The sequence below is a fragment of the Schistocerca gregaria genome, chromosome 3 (genome assembly GCF_023897955.1).
Source record: "Schistocerca gregaria isolate iqSchGreg1 chromosome 3, iqSchGreg1.2, whole genome shotgun sequence".
Lineage (NCBI taxonomy): Eukaryota > Metazoa > Arthropoda > Insecta > Orthoptera > Acrididae > Schistocerca > Schistocerca gregaria.
This window is the reverse complement of record NC_064922.1, coordinates 163,778,454-163,806,090: the sequence shown is the minus strand read 5'-3', so window position 1 is coordinate 163,806,090 and position 27,637 is coordinate 163,778,454.

The following is a 27,637-nucleotide window of genomic DNA, read 5'->3' as shown; positions in this document are numbered from 1 at the left end:
TATCAAAATTTAAGTTGGTTTGAACGTGGTGTTACAGTCGCCGAACACGCGAAGGGACAGCATCTCTGAGGTAGCGAAGAAGCGGTAACTTTTCCGTACAACCATTTCACGGGTGTAAAGTGAATATCAGGAATCCGGTAAATATCAAATCTCCAACACCACTGCGGCCGGAAAATCCTTCAAGAATGGGACCAATGGCAACTGAAGAGAATCGTTCAACCTGACAGACCACTTCCGAGCATTACTGCAGACTTGAGTGCTGGGCCATCAATAAGTGACACCGTCCAAACCATTCAACAAAAAATCATCGATATGGGCTTTCGGAGCCGAGGACTTCTTGAGTGCCCTTCAAGACTGCATGATCAACGATTCAATCTCCTGGGCCCGTCAACACCGACTTAGACTGTTGATGACTGGAAAAATGTTGCCTGGTCGGTAGAGTCTCATTTGAAATTGTATAGAGAGGATTGACGTGTACTGGTATGGACCCTGCATGTCAGAAGGGGACTTCTCAAGCTGGTGAAGGCTCTGTAATATTGTGGGGCGTGTGCAGTTGGAGTCATATGCGACCACTGATACGTCTAGATAAGATTCTGACAGGTGACATGTACGTAAGTATCATGTCTCATCACCTCCATCCATTCATGTCCATTATGCATTCCGACAGACTTGGGCAATTTCAGCAGGACAATGCGACACCCCACACGTACAGAATTGTTATAGAGTGGCTCCAAGAAACACTACCGCTGGACACCAAACTCCCGAGATATGAACATTATTGATAATATCTGGGATGTTTTGCAAAGTGCTGTTCAGAAGAGATATCTACCCCCACGTAGTTAGGATTTATAGACAGCCCTGCAGGGTTCGTTGTGTCAATTCTCTACTTCAGACAGTAGTCGAGTCCGTGTCACGTCGTAATGTGGCGCTTCTGCATGCTTGTGGAGGCCCAACACGATATTAGGCTAGTGTAACAGCATCTTTGGATTTTAAGCGTATGATGAGGAAATTACTGAATGCTCTGCAATATACTGATTTTAATAGTGGGTAATGGTAAATCTGGTTCTGTAGAAAAATGTTGAAAACTAGGTGGACGTATAACATAAGATAAAGAATGTGTAGGTTCTACGCATAACTGTCGACTAGAGAAACATGCAGGAAGTGCTTCAGCATTGTTGGAGATAGAAGGCCAACAAAATTACTCAGTAGGAGGTAGGTATGTGAAAGTAGAAAATCTTGTGGAGCAACATAGATTCGTATAACTCAGTTAAACTGAGGTGACAAAAGTCGTGGAATACCACCTAATTTCGCTCGGATTTCCTTTTTCCCGGTGTAGTGCAGCTACTGGACGTGACATGGACTCAACAAGACGCTGGTAGTCCCGCGCAGAAATGTTGAGCTATGCTCCCTCAGTCAAGAGCTTTTAAAATATTGCCGGGTGCAGGATTTTGTGCACAAAGTAACCTCTCGATTATGTCCCGTAATTGTTCGATGGAATTTATGTCGAGCGATCTGGATGGCCAAATCATTCGATCGAACTGTCCTCAACAGTCTTCAAACCGATCGTGAACAATTGTGGCCTGTTGCATGGCGCATTGACATCCATAAAGTTCCATCATTGTTTAGGAACACAAAGTCCATGGATGGCTCTCCAGGCAGCCAAACATAACCATTTCCTGTTAATGACCGGTTCTGTTGGACCAGAGGACCCGGTCCATTCCTTGTACACAAAGCTCTCACCATGACGGAGCCACCAACAGCTTGCACAGTGACTTGTTGACAACATGAGTCCATGGCTTCGTGGCCTTGCGCCACACTCAAACCCTACCATCAGCTCTCACCGGCTCAAATCGGGACTCGTGTGACTGGCCCACTATTGTTCAGTCGTGTAGTGTCCAAACGATAATGTCACGAGCCAGGAAGAGGTCCTGTGTAGAGAAGGAGTTTCAGCTATGGATGTAAAAAGGGGTCATAATAACGATAGTGAAATTCTATTGTTTTCGCCAGTTCCCACCATCTATAAGTTTTTCTACTAAATACACCATCTTTCGCAAACTACAGAAGAGCTCTGCCCGACATTGAGCGGGGTCCAATAGCCGAGAGACTGACTACGAACACGGCACACACTCTGGCTGGTTTTTGCAAGTCGACCCAGCTCACTGCGATGATTCCACACAGTGACTGGCACATGCACACTACATATTTGCCACATATTACACACGACCCGACTGGTAGCATTATTTCTCCAACATCTGCAGTGCTTCAAAGTGACCAGCCTTTTCTTTCAATGGGATTACGTGTTTTGTCCGGTGAACTGTTTCGGGGTTATTCCACTCTGCGCAGGATTTACTTGTACTATATCGCCATAAAACTGTTGTATCAAGCAACATAAATTGTTTTTCTATAGCTGTCGGCTAATATTGATCCCGAAAGCCCTATAGTCGGTTGTCCTGGAACACAAAAAGCACTCCATCTGCAAGTCAAAAGTGGCCCATCTGGACCAGCCGACCGCCGTGTCATCCTCAGATGAGGACGCGGATTGGAGGGCGTGTGGTCAGCACACCGCTCTCCCGGTCGTTATGATGGATTTATTTGACCGGAGCCGCTACTGTTCGGTCGACTAGCTCCTCAGTTGGCATCACGAGGCTAAGTGCACCCCAAAAATGGCAACAGCACATGGCGGCCCGGATGGTCAACCATCCAAGTGCTTAACTTCGGTGATCTGACGGGAACCGGTGTATCCACTGCGGCAAGGCCGTTGCCGACTAGAATGATAGATATTCTATATTTTCTGGCTTACTGTCCTTAATCGTGACTGTGCCGCACCTTGTAAAAAAGAGGTAACGTGGACCCAGAATCATGACGAATCTGATAAGGGACGTTCAGAGAAAACTGAGAAACTGGAAATAATCAAATAAGAAAACTTTGCGTGTTTATCCCAGTATACGGTAAAGAATAAAGGAGTGTAGTGAACCAATGCATAACACAATTATAGTCTGAGAAACTGTAAAGCCGGCCGCGGTGGTCTAGCGGTTCTAGGCGCTCAGTCCGGAACCGCGCGACTGCTACAGTTGCAGGTTCGAATCCTGCCTCGGGCATGGATGTGTGTGATGTACTTAGGTTAGTTAGGTTTAAGTAGTTCTAAGTTCTAGGCGACTGATGACCACAGATGTTAAGTCCCATAGTACTCAGAGCCATTTGAACCATTTTTGGAACTGTAAAGCGAACACTATCAGCAGTAATCGTATTAGGAGTACAGAATTAGAGATATCTGCTCATGTAGCGTAATGCAAGGTACACTAGCTGTGTGGGGCAGGCTTCTGAGCCAGACTCGGATCAAGTGTGCACGGGGAATTCACGACCGTGGGGTAATACAGCAGTCAGACGGCACGTAGGTTTTAGGCGGTTTCTCACGCTCGGTTTGGCAAATGGTGAACTAGTCTCTAAATTTCGCCTCAGAGAATCTGATACATAGACAGTTAAAATACAATATCGCACTGATGCGACATAGCAAAGACGAGCGTATGTGTGGCCTTCAAAATTTTAGAGTGAAAGTAAGAAGAAACAAAAATAATTGCAAACTTAGATGATCTGTAACGATCTAATGACATAACCCAGAATTTTGACTAGAATAAATAAATAGTTAAATCTATAACTAAAATAAATATTTACATTAAGCCATGTGAATGTGGCATATACTCCTGCTTACGTTAAGTCTAGTAAGATTCATTGCATTGTTTTCACGCTGAAGTTATTTTTTAATTACCTGTTTTCTCTGTCCTTAAGGCATCCCGATACCTTCGTCTTACTTTTAGAAAGAAGGAAGATTACGGTACAACGCCCTGTCGACGACGAGATCATTAGAGACGGAGTTAGATCTAAATAATCTTAAGTTCCTTTTTTATTTTAAGTCTTTCGGTATCAATCGTCAATCGTATTTCCCATTCTTTAATGAATCCTCTGCTGGGACATATCTCCTGTACACCAGTTCAATAGTGCTTCTCAATTGTCACTTAGGATGTGTTTGCAATTGGTCCTTCTAACTAGTAGGTGTAATGTGTCCTAAACCAAGTTTCAGCTTTCAGAATGAACTTAAAATTTTGCAGCGCAGTTTTAAGTGTTGTGAAACTACCTGACAGATTAAAACTCTATATTGGGTCAAGATGCAAAGACAGATTCTTGCCTCTGTAATGTTAGAGTGCTGAAGTGCTGAAGTTGTCTAAACGGGTCGCGCGTCGTGTATGGTTAGCTTATTCGTTCGACAGAGTCGTCCTCGAAAAAGCAAGGTCCCGGTTTCAAATCCCGACCGACACACAACGGTCCAATCTGACTGCGTGTTTGAAATTTCGGCTTTCGCCGCTGGTCGCACGGTCAGGATGATAGCTGACAGTGCACAAGTTTTGCTAAGTAAAACCAAAGCAATCTGCCTGCCGGTGCGACGCGCACCATTCACCGGCCTTCTGTCCCATTGGCGAAATTGGCCGCTTCTGTGCAGGAGGAGGGGGAGGAGGAGCAGGAGGAGGAGAAGTGGGAGGAAGAGTGAGACAAGTCGAAGTGGCCAACAGAATCGATAAGTTAGACGCCGCAGACAAGGCGGATCCGCCAGCAAGCTACGGGTTATTCGTCTGTCCAATTTCGTGCACAGTTATTCCTGATTCGGTAGGCACAAATGTGAACAGGCGATTCTTCATGATTGATTCGTTGTCGTGTCATAGTTGGGCAGACAGTCACAACACTTTTGTAGAAAAGTGCTTGCGTTAGATGCAAGAGGTGCCTTTTAAATAATTCTTTTTTTTTTTCTTAGTACTGTGCGCCCTTCCATCAAAAAAGAAAGAGAGAAACAGTCGGAAGTGACTTCGCTCAAGGAACCGCAATAAACGACATTTTGCAAACAAATAAATATTAAAAAAAGACTCATAGGTTGCACAGTGCTGTTTATTTGTTCAAAAACGACGCCTTTTACCAGGTCAGGGCATCATGAGGTTCGATAGCCTGAGGTGCTGGTGAATGAAACTTGGAATAATCTCGTCAATGAGGCGTTGCCTATTAAGCCGTATTTTTGTTATCTTGTAGTTCATTGTACAAAAAGAGACAGCCGCCATCCTGGATTCTTGACATGTCTGTGGGCTGGAGTAAATATCGCAAACCGTCTGTTTCATCTCCTCTACAGTCATCTTCTTTTACGTTCTTTAATCACATACATACGTCTTAAAAGATCACAGATTGATACACTGCTCCCAATTTTTTATTGAGGTCCTCAGTCCTCTTACTGATTTGATGCGGCCTGCCTCCTCTACTGTACCAGCATCAGTACCAGACGTCCTCAATTGTTTCCTGTATGTATTCTTGTCTTACGTTAACATTCTTATTCTCTACAGTCCCCGAAAGTTTGGTGGTAGTTATTCCTTGATGTCTTAACGCATATGCTATCATCCTGTCCTTTTTCTTTCACGATGTTTGCCGGTCGGCGTGGCCGAGCGGTTCTAGGCGCTACAGTCTGGAAACGTGCGACCGCTACGATCGCAGGTTCGAACACTGCCTCGGGCATGAATGTGTGTGATGTCCTTAGGTTAGTTAGGTTTAAGTAGTTCTAAGTTCTAGGGGACTGATGACCTCAGTAGTTAAGTCCCATAGTGCTCAGAGTCATATGAACCATTTTTTGACGATGTTTCCTCCACGCTCCTCTCTCGCAGATTCTGCCGAGAAAGTCCTTATATCTTACGAGTCCACCTACTATTCAACATTATTCAATATCACCACGTCTCAAACACTTCGATCTTCTTCTGCTACGACTCTCCCTGATTTCGTTATCAAACAACGCATCAGAACACTAATACATACATTCTGATTCAGCTGCCCCTACCAAAGTGGTTTTATGAAACCCGCAACGTACGAGATCTCGCCTTCGTAAACCACGTGCGAGATTTTCAAGTTCTCTCTCTCGCTGCGCGTGGAACGTAGGATTAGAGATAGAGACAGACAGCGAGAGAGAGAGAGAGAGAGAGAGAGAGAGAGAGAGAGAGAGAGAGAGAGAGGGGGGGGGGGGGGGGGCGAGGGAGCGAGATAGAGACAGAGAGAGAGATGAATAGCTTTTGGCATGAACGGGTAGGGCTAACGTGCTTTAATTTGCTAGGTTTCCACTGTTTACTGCAATAAGTGGGTTCAAACCAGGCATGGCACATCTTTACGCTCATGAAGTGAAGTACTAAATTGATTCTGCAGCACTAATGGTCCAATTAATTCTAAACGGGTGTTTAATGGAAGCCATTTCGACGTACTCTTCACAGGCGAGTTGGTTCGTAACGCCAATTACTGCTTCTGCTCCCCTATTATCAGCTTGCTATTACGTGCCCTTCCATACTGTATCACCTGTGAGGCGATTAATGTGACGTAAATGACGATATAAGTTTCTTTATAGAGTATTTAGCTGCAGTATTACAATAAACCCTTTACTATGCTAACGAACGCTCCTAAATAATGTTATAGGCTACATGAATGTATGTGGTGGATATTGGTCGGAGCCGACAGAACAGCATTTTCACACGCTTTTTTTGACCAGTTTGAAGTCGCTGATGTCTTTAACATCCTTCTTCCCGTATCATATACCTATCATCAATCCTAAACTGCAATAAGGTTGGGATGTCCTGTGCCTTCAGTAGAAGCAGTGGTAATATTAAATGTTTCTCCACGTTCCTTTCAGTTTCAGGCTAGACGGCGCTGAAATAAACTACCGAGTAACCATCGTCTCAACCACAACCCCTCTGCATTCAAGACGAGATAAATGGTTGAACTATTAATTACCACCAGTCCCTCTCGATATGCAACAGCTGTCTTCCATCGGTTCAAAAATGAACCTGTGCTTCTGTCACATTATCAACGTTATTTCAGTTTCCTTCATCCGTACTTTTTTCTTCCATTTTACCTGCCGTGTCCTACTTTTTCACCCCTTTCCGTATCAGTCAACTTAACTCTTCAGAGCACAGGCACAAAAACTGCCAGTGGAGCTCAACACAAGAGCCAACGACAGTCAATGGGGAAAACGGAACTAACAAAACAAAGAAGAACAAACCCAAAGGGTTGTCACAGAGCAATGAGAGATACGGAGTATATATATATATATATATATATATATATATATATATATATATATATATATGCTGTTGATTACCAAGAAAAAGGAAGACTAGATACTGTGAGTTAAGTACACCTTGTTGTAATATTACGTAAGAGAGAATGTACTAAACAGCGAAATGTCTAATGGACAAAAGCCTAGTGGTTGGTAAATGTTCAGTTATATTTGAATCACTATGTTTAATACAGATCACGAAACATTCTATATGCCATGCAAACTGAAATATTCGTTACAATATTTCTCAAGCAGTGCACTGTGAGCAAATAAATCGTAAGTACGACCTATTAGAAGCGACATACGAGTAGAACATGTGGGCTGTAATCAAATCTTCAACAGTAACTAGTAATTCTGTTCTGATTGTAGTACATCGCTACTGCAATCAGGGGCAGTATTGGCTGGAAATTATACTTATTAGCCAGAAAAAAGCGTCCAAAAATACATTGCAGACTGTTTCCAGGGGATTCAACACTTTTTTCCCAAGTGACGGTCAGTAGGCCTACTATGTAACGAGAAATATATATCACGTTAATAGAAATCTTCGATCGGAGGTAGTGTTTTTAATTAATAAAAACGTCCTTTGTCCCGGGTATCAACCACGCCACTCCATGAATTTTGAATAAAAATCAGGAGCAGTGGTAATGGAAGACTTCTTATGTCAGAAGCGAGAAGAGGGGAGAGGAACGGACAGAGTTTCAAGGCGCTCTCTTTCTATTGGAGTGGGAAATTGCCCCTAAGCGCGGAAGAATGATCAATGATCAACGGCATCAGGATGCAGAAGGCAAAGGAGACCACTGCATTAAAGACACGTAATATGTATCTACAGCACAGCTGGCCTTATATCGAAAAAGTGTCATGATGATATCTCCACTGGCAAATGATTCTAGAAAAGTGCCCCATTCGGATCACCAGGAGAGGACTACCATGAGGAAGGTGACCATGAGAAAAAGATTGAATAACTAACGAAAGGATAACGTTCAACTAATTGGGGAGTGGGATGTCAGGAGTAAGGACGTGGTAGGGAAGCTAGAAAATCTGAAAAGGGAAATGCAAATGCTCCATCTGGATAAAGGGGGCGTCAGTGAAGTGAAATGGAAAGAAGACAAGGATTTCTGATCTGACGAGTACATGGTAATATAACAAGAGCAAAAAATTGTATAAAGAGAGAGAAAGTATATGACGATATTGAACGTGTAATTCAGTACATAAAGGAGGATGAAAATCTAATATCGATGGGGGACTGGAACGCGTTTGTAGGGGAAGTAGTAGAAGAACAGGTTACTGGAGAATATGGGCCTGTTACTAGGAATGACAGAGAGCAAAGTCTATTTCTACAATAAATTTCAGACAGTAATAGTGAATACTCTATGCAAGAATCACAAGAGGAGAAGGTATATTTGCAAATCGCCGGGATATACAAGAAGATTTCAGTTAGCATCATGGGATTCCGAAATCAGATACAGTTAGGATCCATTATGGGACTCCGAAATCAGCTATTGGATTGTAACGCATACCCAAGGGGAAATAAAGACTCAGATCACAGTTGGGTAGTGACATGCCCTCCTTCCTCACTCTGCGGTAATAAATTTCTATTAATTTCTATTATTATTTTATAAATGAATCCAGAAACAAACATAATAAATAGTAATCTATTATCTAATTAATAACAGAAATTTTAAGTGTGCAAAATATTACGTAATCTCAAATGTCTCTTAAAAATAATTTTAACTGTGCATTTAGAGTTAGTGGATATCGATTTTAACAAAGAAAATAAAGTAATTTCTTTTTATAGATTTCAGGCTGTAATATAACACATCGTGTACTAAATCATATGAAATTTTCTAGCAAAACAGCCGAGACAATAATGACCTGTTCAGAATTCGAATATTACTTCTGGTATCGGTTACTTCATTCGAGGAAAAGTAACGCTGGAGAAGAATGTCCCTTTACAAGCAACTTCACTGATTCTGTTTTTATCTCATCTGTGGTGGCAAAACGGCATGCTTTCATGGTACTCTTCATCTTCGAGAATAGAAAGAGTCGTAGAGGACCATGTCCGACGAATACTTTGACTGAAGCAACATAAGTTTTTTTTTTTTCCTCAAAGAGCAGTAAAAGCACGGGGGTGTGAGTGGCTGCATTATCGTCATGCATTTTCGATGAATGGTTTGGTCACGATTCAGATCGTTTTCTTAGGATTTCTTCACTCAAACGGTGCATAACTTCTAATATTTCTTATTGACCGTAAGGCAGGAAATCATGATGCACTATCCCATTGTAATCAAAGAATAACAAAATGCAATCAAAGTAGTCGAATTTTTTTCGGTCTTGGATCCTCAGGTAGTTCTGACTGTGACAATTGGGGATTGGTTTAGATGTGATACCATGTTTATTCACATGTTACAAGCCTCTTTAGGAGCCCTGGGTCGTTGCCAACATCACTCAGTAAACCGTGAGCGATGTCTATGCAGCGTCGTTTTTGGTCGACATTCAACAATTTCTGAACACAGTTTGCTGCTACATGTTTCAGCTCCAAGATATGCAAAAAAATTGCTTGGAATGAGCCGAATGATATAGTAACATCATCGACAACCTTTCTGCTGTTATTCGGAAATTTTACAGACCATTTTCTTTACTTCTTCCACACTGTATCAGTAACTGATGCGTCCATGGCTGTCATTGTTCTCATCGTCTTCTCACCTCTCTTTGAGACATTTATACCATCGTAAACTCTTGTCTTATAGTAGATTAGCCAAAGGCCAAAGTTAACATTTAGGCTGTGGTATTTCACTTAATTCCATTTTTCAACCAAAATTTAATGCATATTTTTGATCCATCCTTTTGGAAAGTAACAATTCGTCGAAAACTCGAAGACACATACGAATTTTTTTGATGGTGTTAGGACAGCAACCAGCCACAATATTACTTTCAGTTCCTTTATTCAAAGGGTACTGTTACCAGTTTCGAATCGTTGTGATTCATCTTCAGACGGTCTTCTTATGACATTTGGTGAGTTTTTTTACAGATTAAGTGTCCTAAAATATAAATAATACACAATTATAAGCCATATCCTGATGGTTGCATTACAGATTTTCGTTGCATGTGACTTACGTGAAATGTCGGTTTGGAGTGTTTGTTATCATAACGTTCGTCCAACAGATGTGAATGCATTATAACTGCATTCTTATTGTTTCACACGTAAATTTTTCTCACTGAATACTGTAGATTTGTCACCGAGAAGATTTCTACCACGCACCACATGTTTTGATCCATACAAAGAGCTTACAAACATATGAGTATCAAAGATGCTATCATATAACGTAACATTTGAAGATGTCCTATGTTTGGAAAGATCATATCTTTACTTATGCAACTGAAATGCCTTTTACACTAGCACAGAGACCCTGATTTTTTGAGTTGATACTGTTACATTAATTATAAAGTTGGTTTTTTAGTACTGTATAGGTAAAATAATACATTACTTAATTACATTTATCATCATGAGAATTGTAAAACATATAAATTTGCTACTTGATCTGCAGATAAGCGTAATAATATTATTTGCTTTGGAGGATGAAAAATAATTTTTGGAAATTTTTCAGAAATTGTGTATTAGCTAACTTTGTTTGTTAAGGATATAGTCTGGGGTGCTGTTTTTTGTGTATGTGTATTTCTATTTCTTCTAATATATTCATAGTAGGTCCTTTCTCTGCTAGATGTAAAATTTTTAAGTTGTTCTCAATGTTTCCCACTCAATGGTTTACTTCAGCAAAAACACCAACTTTATAATGAATGTAACAGTATCAACTCAAAACATCTGTGCCTCTGTACTAGTGTAAAAGGCATTTCAGTTGCATGAGTGAATATATTATCCTTCCAAACTTAAGAGATTTTCAAATGTTACGTTATACCATAGCCTCTTTGATACTTATATGTCTGTATGCTCTTTGTATATACAAAACATGTGGTGCGTGGTAGAAATCTTCTCGGTGACAAATCTGAAGTGTTCAGTGAGAAAAATTTACGTGTGCAGCAATAAGAATGCAGTTGGAAAGTATTCACAACTGTTGGACGACTGTTATGAAAACAAGCACTCCAAGCCGACATTTCACATAAGTCACGTGCAACGAAAATCTGTAACGTAACCATCAGTGCTTGTAATTATATATTGTTTCTATTTTAGATCAATTAATCTGTAAAAAAAGACACTACATGTCATAAGGAAATCGTGTAAACCGTCTGAAGACGGAGCACAACGATTTGAAACTGGTAACGGTGCCCTTTGAATAAAGAAACAAAGTAAATTTATGGCTGGTAGCTGTCTCAACATCATCAACATTTGTCTTCAAGTAACAGCCACGGTCTCCATCATGCCATCATACGACAAAATTACACCTACACACTTTTCGACTCTTGGCAATAAAATAAATATCCAATAAAGCTGAGTGCGAAGACATCAGCAACATGTGTATCAATAAGATTTAAAAAAATAGAAAATGGAATGCATGTTGTTGTTGTTGTGGTCTTCAGTCCTGAGACTGGTTTGATACAGCTCTCCATGCTACTCTATCCTGTGCAAGCTTCTTCATCTCCCAGTACCTACTGCAACCTACATCTTTTTAAATCTGTTTGGTGTATTCATCTCTTGGTCTCCCTCTACGATTTTTACCCTCCACGTTGCCCTCAAATACTAAATTGGTGATTCCTTGATGCCTGAGAACATGTCCTACCAACCAATCCCTTCTTCGTGTGAAGTTGTGCCACAAACTTCCCCCCAATCCTATTCATTACATCCTCATTAGTTATGTGATCTACCCATCTAATCTTCAGCATTCTTCTATAGCACCACATTTTGAAAGCTTCTATTCTCTTCTTGTCCAAACTATTTATCGTCCATGTTTCACTTCCATACATGGCTACACTCCATACAAATACTTTTAGAAACTACTTGCAGACACTTAAACCTATACTCTTCCTCAGAAATGCTTTCCTTGCCATTGCCAGTCTACATTTTATATCCTCTCTACTTTGACCATCATCAGCTGTTTTGCTCCCCAAATTGCAAAACTCCTTTACTACTTTCAGTGTCTCATTTCCTAATCTAATTCCCTCAGCATCACCCGACTTAATTCGACTACATTCCATTATCCTCGTTTTGCGTTTGTTGAGGTCATCTTATATCCTCCTTTCAAGACACTATCCATTCCGAACAACTGCTCTTCCACGTCCTTTGCTGTCTCTGACGGAATTACAATGTCATCGGCGAACCTCAAAGTTTTTATTTTTTCTCCATCGATTTTAATTCCTACTCCGAATTTTTCTTTTGTTTCCTTCACTGCTTGCTCAATATACAGATTGAACAACATCGGGGAGAAGCTACAACCCTGCCTTACTCCCTTCCCAACCACTGCTTCCCTTTCATGCCCCTCGACTCTTAACTGCCATCTGGTTTCTGTAGAAATTGTAAATAGCCTTTCGCTCCCTGTATTTTACCCCTGCCACCTTCCGAATTTGGAAGAGAGTATTCCAGTCAACATTTTGTAAATCTTTCTCTAAGTCTACAAATGCTAGACACGTAGGTTTGCCTTTCCTTAACCTAGCTTCCAAGATAAATTGTAGAGTCAATATTGCCTCACGTGTTCCAATAGTTTTACGGAATCCAAACTGAAATCCCGCGAAATTAAGTAATTCACGTTACTTTTTGATCTCACTTCGTGAAAGACATCTCTACAGATAAATATGAAACACATGGAGATTTTAACACGTGATTAAAAGAACACGGTGGCAATGTCAGCACCATCCACGTAACGCGCTACAGTAGAATAGCGCTCGCCGGCGGGCGGTGGAGCAGCGAGGCAGCAGAGGCAGCCGGCACGCTAGTTACTGGCAGCCCAGTACGCAGATAACAAGGAAGCCACCGGACGCGACGACGCGGCAGCCTGGAAAATGGACGTCGGGCGGCGAGGCTGCCTGCCAGCGGCGGTAACGAGGCGAGGGCCCGGACCGGCGGCCCGGCAGTCTCCACTCTCGCCTCCCAGGGGCCCGCGTAGCGGCGTCGGTAGCAGCGTCTCAGACGCCGGTCGGGGCCTCGGCAGCACTTGGGCCCATTACCGCTCACCTCCACAGCGACGCCGTATTAACACGCTGCCTCGTCGTTGCGCACACGGCTCGAGATCACTTGCCGCTCGCTAAGCGATCCAGCACGTCTCTTGTTAACGCCTTTCACACAGCCGTGTCCCAAGGGGCACTGATACTGCACGCGGTACAGCTATGTCATTTGGTCGCCTCCCTATCAGAGCCGTAGTTCCCGTCTGGTCTACTGGATGTGTCATCTTTGCATCCCTAATCTGCGTCGCTTGTCACGTGGGCGCAAACCGAGCGTTGCTCGGTATCGTTCCTCATGCACGGTATTTGTGACGGCTGCCAAGCCTGACAACCAGAGAGTCAGTCGGCGGGTGTGCTTCCAGAGCCAAAGCCGAGTCTTTTTGGATACGACGAGCGCCAGCGGACAACAGCCTACAACAGCTCTTCGACGAGCTCCACTACTCTGCCAGGGATGGAAAAAACACGCCACTTAAAACCGATATCACTATGTTAGTACTGAATAGCCGGTATTTTCAGGAATTTTTTTGGCCGCTGTTATTACAGGTTTCTTTGTTTTCTACTAATGTTGTTGTTGTTGTGGTGGTGTTCAGTCTATCCTGTGAAAGCTTCCTCTCCAAGTACCTACTGCAACCTACGTCTTTCTGAATCTGCTTAGTGTATTCATCTCTTGGTCTCCCTATACGATTTTTACCCTCCACGCTGCTCTCCAATACTAAACTGCTGATCCCTTGATGCCTCAGAACATATCCTACCAACCGATCCCTTCTTCTAGTCGTGCCACAAACTCCTCTTCTCCCCAATTCTATTCAATACCTCCTCATTAGATATGTGATCTACCCATATACTCTTCAGCATTCTTCTGTAGCACCACGTTTCTAAAGCTTCTCTTCTTGTCCGAACTATTTATCGTCCGTGTTTCACTTCCATACATGGCTACACTCCATAAAAATACTCTCAGAAACGATTTCCTGACACTTAAATCTATACTCGATGTTAGGAAATTCCTCTTCTTCAGAAACGCTTTCTCTTCCATTGCCAGTCTACATTTTATATCCTCTCTACTTCGACCATCATGAGTTATTTTGCTCCCCAAATAGCAAAACTTCTTTACTACTTAAAGTGTCTCATTTCCTAATCTAATTCCCTCAGCATCACCCACGTTAAGTCGACTACATTCCATTATTCTCGTTTTGCTTTTGTTGATGTTCATCTTATATCCTCCTTTCAAGACACTATCCATTCCGTTCAGCTGCTCTTCCAAGTCCTTTGCTATCTGTGAAAGGATTACAATGTCATCGGCGAACCTTAAAATTTTTATTTCTTCTCAATGCATTTTAAAACCTACTCCGAATTTTTCTTTTGTTTCCTTCACTGCTTGCTCAATATACAGATTGAATAACATCGGGAAGAGACTAAAACCCTGTCTCACTCCCTTCCCAACCACTGCTTCCCTTTCATGTCCCTCGACTCTTATAACTGCCATCTGGTTTCTCTACAATTTGTAAATATCCTTTCGCTCCCTGTATTTTACCCCTGCCACCTTCAGAATTTGAAAGAGAGTAGTCCAGTCTACATTGTCAAAAGCTTTCTCTATGTCTACAAATGCTAGAAACGTAGGTTTGCCTTTTCTTAATCGAGCTTCTAAGTCATTAAGTGTCAGTACTGCCTCACGTGTTCCACCATTTCTACGGAATCCGAACAGATCTTCCCCGAGGTCGCCTTCTTCAAGTTTTTCCATTCGCCTGTAAAGAATTTGCGTTAGTATTTTGCAGCCGTGACTTATTTAACTGATAGTTCGGTAATTTTCACTTCTGTCAACACCTGATTTCTTTGGGATTGGAATTACTGTATTCCTCTTGAAGTCTGAGGGTATTTCGCCTGTCTCGTTCATTTTGCTCACCAGATGGTAGAGATTTGTCAGGACTGGCTGTCCCAAGGCTGTCAGTTGTTCTAATGGAATGTTGTCTACTCCTGGGATCTTGTGTCGACTCAGGTCTTTGAGTGCTCTGTCGAACTCTTCACGCAGCATCATACCTCTTATCTCATCTTCAATTTCTATAACATTGTCCTCAAAAAAATCGCCCTTGTGTAGACCCTCTATATACTCCTTCCACCTTTCTGCTTTCCCTTCTTTGCTTAGAATTTGGTTCCCATCTGAGCTATTGATATTCATACAAGTGGTTCTCTTTTCCCTTTTTTCTACTAATAACGGCTAATGAACCGATATATCAGTTTGCTATAACAGTGGTGTTTAAGTTTTTGTTATTACATAAAATCTTCTTTTTTAAAAAAAAGAGTGATATTTATTCGCAAAATTTCTAATACTTCGAAATATTGCGTTATTATAGTAAATGATACAGTTAGTCTATGCTACTTCTATAATAACTCTGACAGCTAGAAACGAGCAACAAACACATATCATAAGAATCGCTACAACATTGCTCAGACAATAATGTACCTGTTGCCGTATAGCGTGATCTATTAGACGATGCGCGTCCAAATGCAGTGTGGAAGACATACCCAGAGTGATTAAGAAGTAAATAAATATACTTCTCTACAAAACGGGTTTTTCATTCGAAATACGAGAACTATTCGGCAAGTAAGGTCCGTTAGACGGCGAAATTGAAACATTCGTTGAAGTCTTGGACAGACGTGTTGGGCAGTGCGTCTATTATGTCTGTCGATCGCGTACGTCGCTCTTTTCACTTCTGAGCACACAGTGAACACTTGAAGATCCATAGAAGAACAGTGTCTCCGCCAAATATCGGTGGCCGCAGCGGGGTTTTGCCTGATTTCATGCAACCCCACATAACTTATCTGTCATGCATTTTCTTCTTCGTGACCATTCTCGGCTGCACACTGCAGGGGCAATGAGGATGTCCCAACAGCGTTCTCTATGGTAGGTGTTTGATCACCCACCATACAGCCCGGACTTGACTCCTTCTGATGTTAAGCTCTACTTACATGAACCACTGGCGGTGAAGACAGCATTTTGGCACAGACAACGGACTGCACACCAGCATACCATCGTAGAGAAGTACAGACCGCTGCCTTCTATGACCAGGGTATTGGAAAGTTGGTACCACGCTACGACAAATGTCTAAGTTTTAGCGTGGACTATGTAGAAAAGTATCTGGAGGGTGTAGCAAACTGTTACAAACAGAAAATTTTGGTTTTCACTGTGGTTTCCATTTCGTGACCGATTGACCTTACTTAAGGAATAGCCACAGTAATTAAAAGAACACAGAAGAAACTTAGTTTGTTTGACATTTCTATAAAATAATGAAAAGGGTATGGAGATTATGGCAACAGTAATGAATTAAAATTTTGCAGTTCATAGTTTTTATTGAAAATAGAATGTAGTTGATCTACTTCCTGTACCTGAATAACATATCTTTATCTACTTGCAGCCGGTGGAAGCGAACATGAAGAATAACAGTGGTCCAACCCCAATCTTCACACCTTAGCACTGATTGTTCGTAATGCCCAAACGGTGGCAACATCCTTGATTACAAAATGATTTTTCAGCAAAGTCTGAAAAACTTAGAATCACTTCTTCTATTATTCAGCTCCGCATTAATTTTCAAGGAAAGAAGCTCTTGTTCGACCAAGTTAGTTCTTCTTTATTTACTTGTTTTATTTGTATTTTGGTTCTACAGATCTTGAAACGTGTAATCCAAAAGCCTGAGGCGTCTTGCAGTACTTTTTCAATGTTTGTTCGATTTCTACGTTTACTACTAGAGAAACAGCAAGAAAAAATCGATTATTTCAAAAACCGGTTGATTTGACAGTTGGACTAAACTGGAGGTTATAAAAGTAGTATAGTCTAAAACCGGTTGCTTTAGCAATAACCGGCACCTGTAGCATGTCCACCACATCTTCGCTTAGTGATACAAACACTTTCACGCACGTTGAGTGTTGCAGCACAGTGTGACTTGATAAACACCGTTGCTGAAGTGTCCGTGCAACATAGTACATTGCAGTATACAAAGGTGAAACAGGTAGAAAGAATTTTAAATTGAAATATGACGCAGCCCAACAGCCCAGAAAATTTTTACTTTAATAGCTCCGCTGTCACCTGAAACACCTGCAAGAACGATCCCCGGAGGCAGTAAGCCTTAGAGACGGCTAGAGTTAAGGGCGCATCTTAGAAGATACTGTGCCTGTAACAGGAAATGTAGCAATAATTGCACAAGACAGGAAATTTCTGTTAGAAATCAGCGATCATGAAGGTCACCGTATACACGATTACGATGTTTTCCACAGCATCTTTGCAGTCGCCTGGCGAACTTTTAGTTTAATTTATTTATTTTACGAGCTCCTATATCGTAGTTAAGTTGAACAAATTTTCACCCTAGATAGAAACAGTGATTTGTTCTTTAGGTACTGTCCACATTTTTTGAAGGAATATTGTCATTTTCCTTTAAAATTTATAGTTAAATACTTCTTTCCTGTTCCATTACCTGTATCGTTAATTGTTTCTATGTTGTAATCGATCTTATTGTAATACATCGACACATCCCTTTCGACCGCTTCACCAAAATGTACAGAGTTGCCAGACGAGAAATCAGCACAGCAAAAAACATAAGCACCGTGGTCCATAAATTACAAGGGGGCGTAAAACAAGTGATACGTTATGGCCCCAAGTCTTCTATACTGAACAAGAAAGGAGAACTACAGATGTCTGAGGAAAAGGAGAGAAGGATCTACAGGAAAGTTTGAAGACCGTAGAAAAATAAAGACGACAGAAATGTACATTGCTACAAATATAACGAAAATATCAGACAGAGAATGCGGGAACGGCACTTAACATTCTCTGAACATTTTTTGCGAATGGACGAAAACTGATTGACCAAAGCGATTTTTCATCATGTTGCCTGCAGAAAATAGAGAATTTTGCAGACGGAAATTCCCCCTGTCACATTTTGTTTGTCTAATGGCTTAATTAGTAGCTAACACTAAACTTTTTTGTTTATAGGAATGACTTGGGAAACACTCCAGTTGAACGGTTAGCAGCACAGATGTCGGAACAAGCGACTCTGCGCTCGCGTGTTGACAACAGGTGGCACGTACTCTTCACCAGCTCATCCAATAAAGTCCAGAGGAACTAGAAGCGCAGTATCTCCAGAGTTACTCACCTGTTATCTTTGGCTCAGTAGGGAACAGTTCCGTTCGTCCAGTGCTTCTTTTATATGAAGCGGCTCCATTTGTCTAAAATATAAATAAATTAAGATCCCACACAGTGCTTTTCTGTCTTTGTGTTATGGCTAATCTCAGGAACTACTTTAGGGACTTAGATGAGGTCTTTCACTAATAAATAGGTTAACTCAGGACCCGCCAGGTTAGCTGAGGTCGTTAATGCGCTGCTTCCTGTACTCGGGTAGGAGCGCCGGCCCCGGATCGAATCTACCCGGCGGAGGATTACCGACGAGGGTGGTGTGCTGGCCAGCCTGTGTGTTGTTTTTAGGCGGTTTATCACATCCTACTAGGTGAATAGCAGGCTGGTCCCCAAGTCTCGCCTCAGTTAAACGACTCGCAGACATTTGAAAACGTTCGCACTATGTCATAGCCTACAATAATCGCACACAGCTGGGGTACGCTAATTCCATTCCGGGAGGTACCGAGTGGCGACATGAAGGTCATCCGGTCACCCTTTGACACTAACAGCACCTAATCCACAGTAACAAGGCCGACTCAGCGTTGTACTGGGACGAATGTCCCAAGAAAAAGATGATAAATTGATTCAGAAAGAAGGTTTCTGCACATAATTTATTACCACGACGCCAGACAAGTCGTCAGGTAGTAGGTACTTAGAACTCCCAGTTCCAAGACAAGGCGAGCCGCCATATGTTTGTAATATGATAATTGTACGTACGAATCATTTTGCCACCTTGTGGTTCGTGATGTGAAGAAAATAGCGATAGCTCAAGAAATGTTGGTTTGCCTTAAAAATACATAAGTTTTCAGTTTCTTTCACCTTTATGTGTATGCAAAAACAGACATAATGTCTGATAGAGTAGCCGCAATCAGTGATTTTACAATGTTACTTATAATCCGTCTTGATTGCAAAATGTTCATTCATATGACCGGTTTCGGTCCTTCTATAACCATCTTCAGATCTGATATTTCGGTTTCAGGAGTAACCCGTCCAAACACAGCAACTTTCACATGCATGCTGCAGCATGTGAATGTTGCTGTGTTTGGAGTGGTTACTCCTGCAACCGAAATATCAGATCTGAAGATGGTTCTAGAGGAACCGAAACCGGTCATATGAATGAACATTTTGCAATCAACCCGGATTATGAGTAACATTATATGTATGTCTGCACATCATTATAATAGGGGTGAGTAGAAGAGATGCACTGAAAATATGAAGACAACGGGAGAAACTATTTAAAGGTTGAACCAAAATTTTGTAAGGGGTACAGGAAAGCGAAGTGAAAGAACGAAGAAGTTCTGGGAAGATAAAGTGGTTAGTACGAAAGGAGTTTCACAAGTTCCGCCGTTGATCAAAACTGACAGAAAAAATTTCTGAAAGATGATTCAGAATTCCAACGCACTTCGCTCAAGTGAGTCTCCCTTCTCCCGTCACATAGCAAAGGTCTGAAATTAATATTTTTGTAGCTTCTATTCAAAATTAATATTTTAGTGAGAAAAACAAGCTTATATAACACGATCGCTACAAACTTTGGAAGGAAACCTTATAAAGAGAAGTAGAGAATAAGTGTTTGCAGGATATTACCCACCATCCCTCTGCCCCTATTATGTTTTTCGCCTATAGATCGTGAAACAACACAGAGATTCGAATCTCTTGCGAGGCGTATACAAAACTGTTTTTTCTTGCAAATGGCGTACCTCAGAATGTAGCTAATAGTGGTACGTAGTACCCACCAGCCCTCATCGTACTGTGTCTTTTGCCTGGGGTAGAGGCTACATCCGCTTAGGTCTTGCTCTTCTGCCTGGGTCTTTCTCGAAGTTGTGAACTGCGCCTCAACACCAGGAGACCATTCTACAGGGCAGCTCATTTCTCGCAGGAAGCGAGCGACCAAGTCGCTTAACTCTGACGCTTATAGCTATTACAGGAACTTAATAAATCAGCCCCGTAATTACATCTAACAACTCGCAGACTACATAACGCTGTGGCCTAACGAACACAATGCAATAATAGGAGCTTATCTCGCGCAGCCGTCTCGCAACCTGATTTGCCTCCACTTTGTAAGGTGAGTGAAATCCCGCAATTTTCTCTCCGGTTACGTGAAGAGAGCAGCCAGAAAATCAATAAAGGGTTTCCCAGACGTCGTTCCTACATAGTCGACCAGAAAGCTTTCCAACGTGACACAAAAACGACCTTAATAACAGAAGTTGGTTTAACGAGCAGTGTGTTATTGTAACTTTTTTTCACTTACTGATTAACCGAAAACTGCAGTGGTAACTGTGAATTCGAGAAATACGAACAATATCGATATCCAGGAAGGCACACAAGGCAAAATGTAGAGATTTAAGACCCAGTGGAGACCACTCTGACGAATATTTTTTTACGGTGAGAGTTTTCCACTGGCTTAATTCTATCATGACTAAAACTTATTTCATATGAATCCTGTAATTCTACTTCACATTCACTGATGACAGCAATCTTATCAGCGTATCCATTGAGCTTGAACTTTAATTCCTCTGTCGATTCTTTCTTTTATTTCCATCATTCCTTCTTCGATATATAGACTGAACAGTAGGGACTGTAACATAGTAAGTTACTACGAACTAACATTCGGTACAGTAAGGCACGCAACCGTGTAGCACGATGGCTTCAGGATGGCTAAGTTTTTTTTCTTCTTAGCTCTGACTCACAACGCAGCTGACGCTACCAGCCGTGAGAGCGATCTCAAGTAAGATTCAGTTGGTAGGCAAATTCATACCCGCTACGAATCTAAATAAACCATAGTAATTATCATCCGATTTGATTCAAACTTGGTACGGAATCTTTTGTTATTAAGGAAGGGATAGTGTGAAATATCATTTGTTTATCTATTATAGTTAGAGAAATTTAGAAAATTACTTAAATGTCCTAAAACCGACACTATGTTTCAAAACTCAGTTAGGAACAGTAACGAAATGTCTTATTATCATCTGAAGTCATAACAAAACTTTAATTACTCTATGTTATGTAGTATAAATATCATTCAAAATTATTATTTGCTTATTGGTTCAAATGGCTCTGAGCACTAAGGGACTTAACGTCTGAGGTCATCAGTCCCCTAGAACTTAGAACTACTTAAACCTAACTAACCTAAGGATATCACATACATCCATGCCCGAGGCAGGATTCGAACCTACGAACGTAGCGGTCGCGTGGTTCCAGACTGTAGCGCCTAGAACTGCTCGGCCACTCCGGCCGGCTATTTGCTTATTATTTTGTTGTGTGAGTACATAGGAATGAACGAGAGAGTGTGTGTGTGTGTGTGTGTGTGCGGGACCTACGTTACAACTTAACGTCGTTTTATGTAAGACCTTATAAAATTGAACCTTGGGAAAATTGTGTTGCAACCACGATGTTAGTGAGGTACGTCGATGTGTGCTTGCTTTTGTAAGAGAGCAGCCAGAATAAAAGTCTGAAACGGTAAAAATTTCTATATTAATTAAAAATATTTTGCATTTCGTTCTATTTTATTAAACAATATATTCGAAATTGGAATTGTAATGGCGTAAATGACTATCTGATTAGTGGTTAGCTGAAGCAAGTTTTGCTGCGAGAATGATCTGGAAGTATCATTCTGATTGGTCATTCAGATCAGTAGCCTATCAGAATTAAGCCGTTCCCGCATGCAGATAGACAGGCAGGGAGGAGAGGACCATCGAAAGATTCGCTCGCTAACTTGCTTCCGAGTAACACCATTCTAGATGTCTCCGCGAAAATAGTATGTCAAATGAAGAGCTAGTGAAATCATTTCAAACCGAACGCGTTGTGACTAAAGAGGTTTAAATTAAGAACATTTTGAGGAAAATGTGATGTTTCAGAACTAATTAGTTAAAGTTTTATAAGCGTGTGATCTTTTGGTCGTAGAGACAATTCTGCGTGGCGTATTCCGTGTTCTTTATGGAATTCTTTGGCGAGCACTTCTGACATAGAAGAACAATGAAGCGACCGAATGTTCAACTCGCTAACAGTGGTGGGCCAGTGACTTCGAGATCGAAAAATTAATCGTGTCGGACTTGCAGAAATTCTGGTTGCTTTTACGTTTGAAATATGTTGGATAGACAGTGAACTTTGAATTAGAGAGAAATACCACAGTAAATACGGACTTGATAACCATTTCATGTGCTTTCTTATGAATAAAAAGATATTAATTGAATTTTCAAATTCTTACTACTATCAAATTGCATTCTCCTACCACCCGAAATTTGTGATAATGAACATGCAGGAACTGATTTGAAACATGAGTTACGTGGCCTCTGCGTGGTAGGTATTAGGTAGTGGTTTCATCAACGCTTCTTTACACTGCCTAGCGTGTATCTACAACTGCAGGGTGACGGGACGTCAGAAAGAGGAAACATACCTGTAGGGGTAGGTGAACTGTTCGATTAAAATGACAGAGAGAGTAAGGAGACGAATGAACGACAGAATGAACTCACCCTGCCACAGCACGAAAGACTACATCCCTGTCTTACATCCTACTTAATTCTAACACTAATTTCTTGGGCTTCCACTCTTATTGTTCCCTCTTGGCATATTGTACATTGCCAGACTGTATCTCACCGAAATTTTTCTTAGAAATTCAAACGTCTTGCACTATTTGATACTGTCGAACGCTTTTCCAGGTCGACAAATCCTAAGAACGTGTCTTGTGGTTTTCTTTAGTCTTGCTTCCATTATTAACCGCAACTTCAGAACTGCGTCTCTGGTGCCTTAAGCTTTCCTGAAGTCAAAATGGAGGTCATCTAACTCATCCTCTCCGTTCTTCTGTATATTATTCTTGTCAGTGAATTAGATGCATGGGCTGTCAAGCTGATTGTGTGATAATTCTCACACTTGTTGGCTCATGCTGTCTTCGGAATTGTGTGGAGAATGTTATTCCGAAAGTTAGATGTTATATCGCCAGGCTCACAGATTCACACCAACGTGAATAGTCGTCTGTTGCCAGTTCCTCTAATGATTTTACAAATTCCGATGGAATATTGTCTCTCCCGCTGCCTTATCTGATTGTATGTCTCCCAAATCTCTTTGAGACTCTAATACTGGATGACCTATCTCTTCTACAACGATTGCTGTTCCTTCTATCTCTTCATCAGACAATTTTTAATATTTTTGTTGGATCTGAAATTTAAAAACCTCTCTCACACCGGCCTGATTTAGCTCCACTGATCAGGATAGTAAAAAACATGCGTATATTAAGGGAATTTTCATTCATAAAGCAGGCTTATCACATTCACACAGTTCAGTACTGTTCTATCCTGATTAAATTGAGCTTAGCTTAAATTCCATAAGGCGGTGAAGCAATTTCGAAGTCTCGGTGCGACGAAAAATGTCAGTCGATCTCCTGAAAACATTTGTAATAATTATTAACTTTCGGTGATCACATGGGGAAGACCGGAGATCTGCTGGTAAGACCGTGATAGCCCATTTATTAAAAGTAATAAACTGGATATCTTGAGCGTACAAAATGGCAGGTTCGTCCAGTGTAAATCAGACGTTCCCAACTGACCCCGGGGAACAGAGCGTAGTAAGCAGACACTTTCAATAATAATCAGTTAAATAAAACGCGAACACACTTACTTTAATTTAGTTCGTGTATTATATTCCTTCTTATATAGAATCTCAGCAATATGGCGACTAGCTCAACAATACATACATATACATCTTCGTTCTTTCACGGCTTATCGACAAGGTCTGAATCATTCTTTTCATGAGAGAGAACATAGATAGCAGAGAAGCTATTCCATGGAGTAAATGCACGCTCCAAGGAATAATAGGGCTTGTAACTACCTTGCATTGATAATCATCGTATATTAAAATTTAGGAATCGGTAATATAAGGAGAGATATTTCGAGATATGTAATGAGTTATATAATTCATAAAATTTCTGAAAATATCGCGGAGAGACCGCTGCAAGGGACATTACAAATTCTTCCTCCTCACGGAGGCCTTCAATATTCTCTTTCCACATATCCGCACTCTCCTTGCATTTAACATTTAACAATGGAACTTCCATTGCAGTTTTAATATTACCACCCATCTTTTTAATTTCACCGATGGTTATTTTGACTTTTCCGTATCCTGAGTCAGAACGTCCGATAGTCGTATCATTTTGGATTACCTGACATTTTTTAGTGAACCATTTCGCCTCAGTTTCCCTGCATTTCCGATTTATTGCATTCCTAAGTGACTTGTATTTCTGTAATCCCGAATTTCTCTGAACACTTCTGAACATCCTTCTTTCATCGCTCAGTTGAAGTATTTTTCCTGTTACCCATGGTTTCTACCCAGTTAACTTCTTTGTATCTATGTTTTCCTTCGTCTCTTTTGTGATTGCTCTTTTTATAGTTGTCCATTCCTGTTCAGCTGTACTGCCTACTGAGCTATTCATTATCGTACTATCTATAGCCTAAGAAGACTTCATGCATTTCCCACTTCTTTGCACATTGATTCTTCCTGACTAGTCTCTTCAACCTGCTCTTCATCACTACTAAATTGTGTTCTGAGTTTATATATGATCCGAGGTACGCATTACAATCCAGTATCTGATTTCGGAAATCTTCCTGTATCTCCCGGCCTTTTTCAAGTATACCTTCTTCTCTTGTGAACGGAATATTCGCTACTATCATCTGAAATATATTGCAGAACTCAATTAGTCTTTCCCCACTTTCATTCCTATTACAAAACCCGTATCTCCCTTCCTTTACGTACTGAACTCCCCTTTCAATATTCTCATTTTCTATATCTCTTCATCTTCGGCTTGCAATGTCGGTGTTAGTTTACCGATGACAACAACCCTGTCTCTGCACTGTTCACAGTAACTCACTCTCTGACCTTCCTTCCTACTCATAACGAATCCTACTCCCGTCATATCATTATGTTCCGCTATTGACATTACCCCATATACTCATCAGACGAGAAATCCTTGCCTTCTTTCCATTTCACTTCACTGGCCCCCACTATATCTGAATTGAGCCTTTGCATTTTACTTTTCAGATTTTCTAGCTTCCCTACCACGTTCAATCGTGTCGCATTCCATGCCTCGACTCGTAGAACGTTATCTTTTCGTTGGTTATTCAATCTTTTTCTCACGATCACGAACCGCTTGGCAATCGCCTCCCAGAGATCCGAACTGTGGCTATTCTGGAATCTTTTGCCAATGGAGACATCGTCATGATATTTTTCTGAATTACAGACCACATGTCCTGTGTCTCTAAAGCATTGCCCTCGGGCATGGGTGTGTGTGTTCTCATTAGCCTAAGTTAGTTTAAGTAGTGTGTAAGTCTAGGGACCGATGACCTCAGCAATTTGGTCTCTTAGGAATTTACGCACACCTGAACCTTTTTGAAAAAAAAAAAAAGAACCTATTTTGTACGGTGTGCCTTTACGACACAACAAAGCGACAAACGACAGAAATTGCTGCACTCAAATTTTTGGGTCAGGCAACCTATATCAAAGTTAGGAGATTTAGTATTCTGATTAGGATAGGCTACAGAACAACGTTAGCTTACCCTGTTTTCTTTCGCTAACTCATCCACTGTCAGGTGAACGCCCTATGATATAAAGAGCGATAAAAACCTGAAGTAATAAACATTATGCTATTTTGTCATTGGTAGGATGCACTGATAATTTAATTTTGTTGAAGCAGTATAAATTGTAGTACAGTCAAGCTACAGGGGAAAGTCCATTGCGTTCCCATTATGAGTCCTTTATCCTTCTAAAGCAGCCGCGCGGAGTGGCCCCGCGGTTTGAGGCGCCATGTCACTGACTGCACGGCCCCTCCCGCCGGAGGTTCGAGTCCTCCCTCAGGCATGGGTGTGTGTGTTGTTCTTAGCGTGAGACAGTTCAAGCAGTGTGTAAGTCTAGAAACCGATGACCTCAGCAGTTTGGTCCTTTAGGAATTCACACACATACACACACATTTTCTAAACTACTCCCACCCAATAATTGAAAACCGCTCTACGTTGTGATGAATTTCTCAGTTTTTGCTTCGTTCTCCTACTATTTAACTATTAAATATCACTGAAAGTATTGAAATATGAAATGAAGCCCCTTAAATGTCAAATGTCCTCTTGTAACTCTGAAGCACAAGATTAATGTTTTCTTTTTCTACTTCGAAAAGTGATTGAATAGTCCACTAACTAAATGAAAATTTGCTGTATTGTGCAAAAAATGTACGTTTTATAAATACGAACGTATACTACACCCTAGTATCCAGTGAATACAGTGCATTATGTTTCAATAAGATTCCTGCCGTATAAAATGCCAATAGTTTTTCCGGTAATCCTTCTGATGTTCAAAAACCAGTTATCCCTTATTAGACGATTCATTGTGCTCAGAGTTTCTTATGCAGAATTTTATCCAGTGAAACGTTTGTCTCACACGTTACCGACGCCTTTGTTACATTTGTAAATGCCGGTATTATTTGTGTGTGTATGTGTGTTTTTTGTTTGTGTTGTGTACCTTTTCATAGGCAGCGTAAAAAGTAAATTACATGTCACGCACAATTATGCAGACGATGGTCGTCAGTGTACTGAGCATGGGATGTGATTCCTGTTTTACAGACGGTTATTCGTAAGCACCTCTGGGATTTCATGAGACGGCTGAGTGAAAAGCACAAGATATGCGGATAAGAAACACGGCAGTGGATAGAGCACCTTTCTACTTTTAAAAGTTACAAACGAACTTCCCAGGAAATTACGACAGCAGTCAGCTTTTCACATCTATCCATTGCGTTGCCTATCTGCAGGCGTGAACTGTTCGAAGCGACATGACGGAGAGGATGATGTGTCCAGGTGTCTTGACACGCCTGTCCCGGTGTGCAAAAACGCCAGGGCGTATTAAAATTAAAACATTCTCGAAAAACCTGTATTTGCCGAGACGGATATTTTGTCAGTATCGATATCAAAAATGGCTCTGAGCACTATGCGACTTAACTTCTGAGGTCATCAGTCGCCTAGAACTTACAACTAATTAAACCTAACTAACCTAAGGACGTCACACACATCCATGCCCGAGGCAGGATTCGAACCTGCGACCGTAGTGGTCGCTCGGCTCCAGACTGTAACGCCTACAACCGCACGGCCACTCCGGCCGGCAGTATCGATGTCAATAACGGGCAAAACTGTCTAGATTCTCGTTTCCCGGTGTGGACGAATGATATATATAATAATCGGGATATGATGCCTATTTGCTCGTGTTACTTCATTGTGCCA